This window comes from Cyanistes caeruleus, chromosome 3, assembly GCF_971803275.1.
Source record: "Cyanistes caeruleus chromosome 3, bCyaCae1.hap1.1, whole genome shotgun sequence".
In the NCBI taxonomy this organism is placed as follows: domain Eukaryota; kingdom Metazoa; phylum Chordata; class Aves; order Passeriformes; family Paridae; genus Cyanistes; species Cyanistes caeruleus.
The window spans coordinates 92,496,563-92,505,120 of record NC_141703.1 but is presented as its reverse complement, the minus strand read 5'-3'; the positions used below and the strand labels follow the sequence as shown (position 1 = coordinate 92,505,120).

General features: G+C 46.1%; 1 protein-coding gene and 1 long non-coding RNA gene across 12 annotated transcripts in view; both read left to right on the top strand.

Moving 5' to 3' along the window:
* GAP43 (growth associated protein 43) overlaps positions 1-8,558 on the top strand; it is a 195,261-nt gene that overhangs the window by 107,441 nt on the left and 79,262 nt on the right. The gene's annotated exons all lie outside the window — the stretch shown is intronic.
* The window catches only part of LOC111939260 (uncharacterized), a 114,273-nt gene that overhangs the window by 84,848 nt on the left and 20,867 nt on the right, over positions 1-8,558 (top strand). For 2 of the 11 annotated variants that reach the window (XR_015285001.1, XR_015284993.1), the window contains exons 2-4: positions 2,489-2,613; positions 3,125-3,165; positions 6,442-6,626. This is a non-coding gene — a long non-coding RNA (uncharacterized LOC111939260). Of the gene's footprint in view, positions 1-9; positions 1,867-2,488; positions 2,614-3,124; positions 3,166-6,441; positions 6,627-8,558 lie in introns of those variants that run through there. The other 9 variants (XR_015284995.1, XR_015284998.1, XR_015284999.1 and 6 more) reach the window with 8 other exon arrangements.

Sequence of the window (8,558 nt, the reverse complement as noted above, 5' to 3'; positions counted from 1 at the left end):
GAGACCGCGGGGGAGCCCTGGCGGAGGGGCCATGTCTGCGGGGACTGCGGGGGGAGCCATGGCGGCGAGGGGCGGCGGCCTTAACCCTTCGCTCGGGAGCCTGAGGCTTCCCCGCGGGCCCCGCGGGCGGCGGAGGGAGCCCGGGGCGCTGGGGCGGCTCCGGCCGGCACAGGTCGGCGGGACGCAGCCCCTCAGGCAGGGCAGTGACACGGCGTGCAGGGGAGGAAGGGAAGCATGAAGAGCGCGTGGGGGAACTGCTGTGCCCGGCTGTCACTTCCATGGTCGCCTGGCCGGGTGACTGCTCAACACAACCATCCTCCGCGGGGATCTCCCGCAGCAGGTTTAGAGAAGGCACCGGCCATTCTCGCCCTTAAATATTTAGCAGTTTAACCCAGCTGCATCCTCCGGTGGGAGTGCCGGTGGTGTCTGTGGTCATGCTCCAGTGTTGGAATACCGGGTGGCGGAGCTTGGAGTAGTGGGCAAAGGCCCAGCAGGGCTGCGCAGGCAAAGGGAGCTGCCCGTGTGTGAGTACACGGGCCGGGCTTCACACAGGAGAGAGGTGCACAGCTCAGGCTGGTGGTTACCTACGGAAAAGTGCTTGTCACCATGGTGACCAAGCAATGCCGCATCTTCCTGGGAGTGGAAAGCAGCAGCCCCTGAGCTTTGCTGTGTGAGACCGGTGGGTTAAATGCAGCTGGCTTCACCTTTTGAAGCCAGGGATCACATTTGGGTTCGGTTTGTGTATATGCCTGTGATACAAATTGTTTGTAATCAGCCTGACTGGTCACCAAGACAGTGACTATATATATATATAAGAAGGATGCCAGGAACGTCCTGCTGCAAGGCTGTGTCTTCCTAAAAGAACCCTACAAAACTCTTTGCAGCAGCTGGGAGTGCACCAGGGCATGAGGGTGGAGGTGGCAAAGCTATTGTCTGTCTGGTACTTTGAATAGTAAAGCTTTATCTGAAGATTAAGATGTGTTGGTATCACTGGGGCTGGGACTCACCAAGTTTTAGCTAAAGGACTACAAAATGTTCAAATTTATGGTTTTGGTAGTTATGAATGAATCAGTGTATACTTACATATTGTTTTAATGTAAATCTGTTGAATGTTAAGCCAAAAGTATCTGATGAAACTTTTTTGGTTGGATGTCAGGTTTTTTTTAATTTGTTTGGTGATGCATTCAAGTTACACTCCTAGCTGTCCATCTTCAGGCATACCAAGAGCTTTCCTGGTATTTTGGAACTTGGGCATTGTTTTTTTGTTTGTTTAGTGGTTTTGTTTGTTTTTTGTTGTTAGGATTTCTTGGTTTTGTTTGTTTTAGTGTTGGGGTTTTTGTTTGTTTGAGGTTTTTTGTAGAGTTTTTAATTGTTTGGGGGTTTTGGGTGTGGGTTTTTTATTTCTTTGTTTGTTTTGTTTTTGGTTTTTTTTTAGTTTTGCTACCAGCATCCCATAATTTGATAAGAAGTTATTACTGCTCCATGCAAACTTTGATCCTTTTCAGGAAGTCCTAAATACTCATTCCAAAAGAAAAGTCTCTAAAAGCCCTCATCATTGGTGGCTTTCAGAAAGGTTTACAGCAAACTCCCCTGACCCTCTTGCATGTCTCTAAGAAGAGGTAGCTCCTAAACATAATCCAAGAGACTTGTCTGGTTATTTACTGGTTCTCATATGTGGGACTTAAAGGCTTTTAACCAGAAGGAGGGAAACAAAAGAAAAGAAGCAAAAAGATCCAAGAAAGGAAGGAGAGAAGGAGGGAAGGAAGGAGGGCAGGTGGACTTATCCTTATCTGAGTCTCCTTAGGATCATGGAGAATGAAGTTTGGCTGATGGAAGTAGCAGCATTTGGGGAGAATTCTGTTGCAGGTGAGAAAGACTTCTGAGTCCAAGAACTGCTTGCACTTCAGAAGAAAATGCCCATTAGGGAGTTGAAAAACACCACTCCTGTATGAACTCCTCACAGTGTGTCCAGCTGCGTGAGGCAGTGCTCACACAACAAGTGAGCACTTGAGCATGCCCCAGATGAGCTGGGGTATCTGTGCATATCCAGGCAGAGGCATGATCCCCAGAGGGAAATTAGCCATATTAGCATAGGGTGACATTGAGCATAGGGTGACATTGAGGTTAATCTCCCCCATTTCTGAGCAGAATTTGCTGGGTCTCCAAGCACATGTGGTTATATTGTTTCCAACTCTGTAGTTATTTGGGACACAACTGCCCATGACCACCTCCAGAAAAGTAGGCAGTAGCTGCATGAGGTACTGAAGCTGTCAGCTGTCAGCTGCCAAAGCTGGGTTGGCAACACCCCTTAGAGCAGGGCTGAGTTGGGTACAACAACATCTGTGGCTGAGAATGGTCTCTCAGAAACATCCTTGTTGTTTCTATTTCCTTACTTCTGGATTCTTGAGAGATACAATTCCAGTTCCTTTCTGCCTCCTTTCCTTTCCCAATCCTTTTTCTTTCTTTCTTTCTCTCTATTCTTGCACAGGAATAGTGGAGCAGAAATCTCCACATCAAAACTGAATTTTGCCTACACTGCTCAGAATCCACTGGCTGCCTCTGGCACTGCCTTGGGGGAATCTCTGCTTGATCCTTTGAGACCACCCAGCTCAGGTATGTTCGCTGTAGCTAAACCTGGCAGAAAGCCCTACTCCCTGTCACCCTTGCTCCCTTCCCCTTCCCAGTACACTGAGGGAATGGCAGCTGCAGCAGAATTACCTGGCTGCTTTTCAGAGGAATGTATCCCAGAGCAAAGTGAGGCAGTGGCCTCAGCCACTCAGTATAATTAAACTCAAGCATCATTTTTGTGTAGCCTGTGCCGTGGCAACCGCAGCAGTTATTCCCATTCAGCTGGAAGGTTTAGAAGGCAGAGCCATGGTATTTCACAAAAGATCCTCCTTGCAGGCAGGGCCTTAAACCATTTCATTGAATGAAATATGCTCAAGAAGTGAAGTGTTCCAGAAGGGGGGAAAATGCACAGGGTAGGATCACACTATTTCTGGCTGTAGTTCAATAACAGTTCTTGAGGCAGCACCTGATATACTGTTAGGGTGAAAAAGGCTTTTTATACCTAGTGCTTTGGCATCCTGATAGCATCTCTGTTTTTTCTCTCATTCTCTCCTAGGTTCTCTGGAGAGGCAATATATTGTCTTCCCTCTGTTTAAGGTGAGTAGGGGCTAATTGCATAGACAGGTCACTCTGTTTCTGCTGAAGGTGAAAAGCAAAGGGCTTGCTAATTCATGCACACAGACAGGAGGATATAGCAGTGTACTGTCAGCCATTCCAGGTGCCATCACTAAGGCAGGGTGAAGCAGCTTGGCACAGTGCATGCAGCACTTGCCAGAGCAAACCTCTGGGGCTGGGTAGCAGAAAGAGTAATGCTGATAAAGAAAAGCCAGTCAGAAAGGAAAGGAAAATCGGAATAAAAGACAGGGTCAGATTGCTTACTTGTGGTATATGACCCTAAATTCTTCTAGCACCATTATGGGGAAAGAAATTGTATGGCCACAATACTTTTGTATCCCAGCTATTCTGGACTCACGATACACACACTCAGTATACAAACCAGGTAGTGCAATTGCCAAGGACAGAGCAGCAACAGCAATCTGGGATGTGCCAAAGGAACTATGAGATCCTTTGCTACTCAGGATGGGCTCTATCTATTTTACTTTGGAGGTCCTGAGACAGACAGCCAGAGCCTGGGTCATGATTTGCTGAAGGGAGCAGCAGAACTGGAGAGCTTAGAGTTGGAGCTCCTGCAGTGCAGGCTTGGACTTCTTCAGGGCTTACGGTTTGAGTACTGCTGCCAATGAAAGCAAAGGAAATTTGATGATCACCCTCAATTAGTGCAGAAGACTAATACCATGTGAGTCTGACACAGTGCTTTCCAACAAGAGACCTCATATCTGTGTCATTACTGATAGTTTTTTGTCTTAGGAAACAGATATGTGGAGAAGGCAAGTGAAGTTGTCCAAAATTGCCTGGTAAACTGGTGGCAAAACAAATAGGAAACCTGCTGCCTCACACTGCCAAACTGAGCTCACTTGTCACACACAAGGGAACAAAACATAAGGCTGCTGTCTTCCTCTCAGTCCTTCTGAGCTAAAGGAGAAAGCTCTGTCTGAGGCTATGGATACTGAGGTGTCCTATGCCAGGATGGCAGATGCCTGCACTGTGTGGGTCCCATGCCCTGTGAGGATCATTGTCCAGACAGCATGTCTCACTTTGCAACTGGTCTGCAGTATTCCTTCCTCACATGGAATGGCAAATGGTGGGGAGGTAACTAGATTGATCTCCCTTGTAGGCCTTTCCCTGGGACTTGGTACACAGGTTCCAGATGGTACAAAGCCCCTGCTGCTTGGATCTGCACAAAAACCTGTGTCTTCTTCAACCTATTTCACAACAGATTTGGCTCACTCTTGGTCGGTTGCTATTTGTACAAATTAAGCTGAGCTGCCAGGAACGTTTGCAAACAGTGAAAAGCAAAGTGGGATGTACAAAGCAAGTCAAAATAGGTCTCAAATCTGGCAAAATGCCTGCAGGTGCTTATAACATTTGACTTACTCTAGCCCATGTATTACCCTCCCACACACTCATTCATCCAGCTTTCTCCTTCCCCCACACCCACACACACTCACCCTTCACAGATTCATTCACCTTCTTTTCTCCCCCCCCATTTTCTCTTCCAAACACAGTCATTCCCACACACAAATATACCCTAGACACACTCTTTTGTTCCCCACGTACAAGCACACACACATTTTTGAGTGCTGAGTGCAGTGACTGTAGGTGGTGTGTAGCAGACGGTGCTGTAATCTTATACCTATGCTGTGAAAAAGCCTTTGGGATTAGTGAGCTGAGAGCTCTGATTCTTCTCACTTTCATGTAAAATACAACTAATCCAGTTTATGGGGCTGTTTCTGTCTTTCCCTGAACTCTGCCATTGTTTTCCAGGGGTTCCCTCTTTCTGCTCGTCTTCCTTCTTTGCTCCACTTTGCCTCTTTCTCCCTATGCTTTCCCTTTTCTACATTTCTGCCCTAGACCACAGTGTTTCAGAGAGCTTGGCCATCCCTGAATCTCTCCATGACCTAACACTGGCCCTGATTACCTCACTGAGAGGATGAGCAGGGATGAGCAATGAGCCTGACATGCAGTGTGGGGCACAGGGCAAGAAATCCTGCAAGCTATGGTGAGATCAGAGGCAGAGACGGTAAATGTTGGGGTGGATCTTGCTGCCATCCGAGCAGCGCTGAGTCCGCCTGGCATCGAGCCTGCCTCTAATGGAATGTGACCCACCGCTGGGAATGAGCTCATCTGTAATCCACTTAATTGAGTTTTATGAGCAGGATTCTCACATCAGGGAGCCAGCCTGCCTTCTTCCTAGCACTCACCCTCCTTTGCTTGCTGCCTGGGGAGAAGGGGAGCGGGGGGTTTGTGCATTACTCCACTGAGCTGGTGATAGTCTGGCTTCTGCCTGCCCTGGAGAATGTGCAGGGAGCTGGACAGACATGCTCTTCAAGACACCCACTGCCATGGTGTAGTGTTGTTTGCTTCTGCTGCAGAATGCTCGAATTTCCATGTGACTATTGGTAATGCTGTCAGGACTGCAGAGCCTTAAGTTTTCCCAGCATTTTGGTCTCTGTGCAAGTGCTGGGTACTCAGAGGAGATGCTCTTATGTATGCATGAACCATCTTACCAGTGAGTCCAAGTGTGATGGACAGAGTCACTCTGAACTCACTCCTACTTTCAGTGTGCTGTGATCTAAATGGCCGAGTTGTCAGGATCCCGTAAGAGCCTTTGTTTACACTGTAATGTCTTGCCATCTTTAGCATTTGCATCATCATTTGTTTGTACTATGTGAATTGGTCACATAAGAATCAGCTAACAGAGAAATCTGGCTGCTGTCTGCCAAGGGATTTGCAGGCTTGACTCTGTCTTGTGAAAGATGCAGCCTTTTCTCTTGGTGAAGAACAAAGGGAGAAAGAGAAAGTGAGGGAGGTAGGCTTCTACCCAAGGGACTGTTACTTTCTGGGGAAAAGGCTAGTAGAGACCCTCTGGCATGCGAAATTTGGGATATATTCCCTTCAGTGCTGGCATAAATGTCTATATTTGAAATAAGTACTGTCTGTCACTTCTGGTCTACTTTGTAGAGGAAAACTTTTCATGGTTTTAGATCAAGTGTTGCATACACATTGCAGAGCAGTAGCTCAGGAGTTCCACAAATCCATAACTTTAAGGAAAGTTCATGGAATAGGGAAAGGGAAGTGTACTGACATGTTAACACAAAGCCTGTAAGAGACCTGTGCTGGGAACAGCAGGGTCACCACTCTGTATTGAATGATTCCTCAGGGGTTTGTTAAAATCCCCAGGCACTGGATTCATGTAAATACATTATAACAAAAGATCTCATTTTTGTAAATGTGTGCTTTTTGTCTTCACAGTTGCAGATAATACTGAAAAATTGGACAAGAGGAAATCTGAGGATTCAAAACCCAGAGAAGAAATAAAATGAATCTATATGGATTCTTACATGTATGGGGTGTTTTGGGTTGGTTGGTTTTACTAGGGTTGGTTTTGGTTTTGTTTTTTTTTTTAATGACATGTATTTTAAACCATTTTGAACACAGAGGTGCAATGACTTTCTATTGACATCCCAATGCTGAGCTACTATAATGACTGTTCAGGATGGTTCATTGTAACTGTACTGCAGATGAAGTGCCTGTTCTCTTCTGCTTTCTAAATTCAGGACTACCTCAATTATAAAATCATAGAATCATAGAATAGTTTATGTTGGAAGAGACCTTTAAAGGTCATCTAGTGCAATGAGAAGGGACGTCTTCAACTGGATCAATCTATTCAGAACCCAGTTCACCCTGAACCTGAGTTCACCCTGAACTCACCTGAACCTTGAACATTTCCAGGGATGATGTATCTATCACCTTTCTGGGCAACCTGTTCCTCTATTTTACCACTCTCATGGTTAAAAATCTCTTCCTTGTATCTAGTCTAGCATCTTGTAGTTTATACCCAATACCCCTTGTCGTGTCACAACAGGCCCTGCTAAAAATTCTGTCCCATTTTCTTTCTTTTCTTTCTTCTTTCTATAAGTACCTCTTCAGGTACTGAAAAGTCTCATTAAAGTCTTCCTTCAGCCATCTCTTCTCCAGACTGAACAGCTCCAACTCTCTGAGTATTTCCTCACAGGAGAAGTGTTTCAGCCCTTGGATTGGTTTCTTGACCATCCTCTGGATCTGCTCCATCAGTCCATGTTTTTCCTATGCCATGGACCCCATAGCTGGGTGCAGTGCTCCAGGTGGAGTCTCATGAAAGCAGATCAGGGCAGTAGAATCACCTCCCTTGATTTGCTGGTCATGCTGCTTTTGAAGCAGCCCAGGATGTTCTTGGCTCTCTGGGTTGAAAGCACACAGTGCTGGCTGAGGTCCAGCCTCTGATTCACTACTACCTCCTTCTCAACAGGGTTTCTCTCAATCCCTTCATTGCCCAACCTGTATTGATACTGGGTTGTCCTGCCCTAGGTGCTGGATGATGTACGTGTCTTTGTTGAACCTCCAGAGGTTCATATGGACCCACTTCTCAAGCTAATCCAGGTCCTCTGGATGGGCATCCCATCCTTCAGGCATGGCAACCACACCACTGAGCTTGCAGTCAACTGCAAACTTGCTGAGAGTGTGCTTGATTCCCTGGTTGCATTGATGAGGACATTATACAGTGCCAGTCCCAGTACAGACCCCTGAGGGACACCACTTGTCACTGGTCTCCATCTGGACACTGTGCTTGTGTTAGCTGACTGTTACCCTCTGGATGGGATTGTCCAACCAGTTCCTCATTAGCTGTTTTTCAAAGAAGGTCTTTTTGTCTCACAGTCACCTACAGTGTAAATCCAGCTGGGTCAGCAGTTCTAGTGTCTTGTGTTTTTTTCCAGACTTTTGCAAAATAAGCATTGCAGGAATGAAATATTCTTCCACTACCCAGCATCTCACTCACTCATTTCCCCTCTGTCCCAGCTCCACGTACACATATGTGTGAGGAAGGGCTTTACTCACACACAAGGACTCTACTACTCTACTGCTACCAACGCAACAGATAAATTTGTTGCAAATCTCTGAAAGACTGGTATTCAGTTGGACAAACTTAGACAGAGACTGCCTTGGAGTCAACAAAGATACTTTTTTTTTTTTCTTTCACACCATTTACTTTAAAATCTGCAAACAGTCATCCCAGCATTACATGAAGTCCCCAAATGGCCATGCAATCTGGATAGAGGTAACACTGTTCCAATGAATCCAATCCTGGAAATATATTGTCCCACTTAAATACATTCTTCTGCCATGTCCTTTCACGGTGAAACTCTTGATGTGATGTTTAATGCTATTTTATCCCTTGAGTAATGCTTAGCTTCAAAAATGGGAGAAGACCCTTGGTATTGCCTCAGACTCTCTCTGTTTGTAGGATCTGCACAAAACATATGGTACATGGAGAAAGGAAGAGCTGTTAAAAGGATGAAAGCTGTTCCAGTAAATGTGGTTGTTAGGAGCCA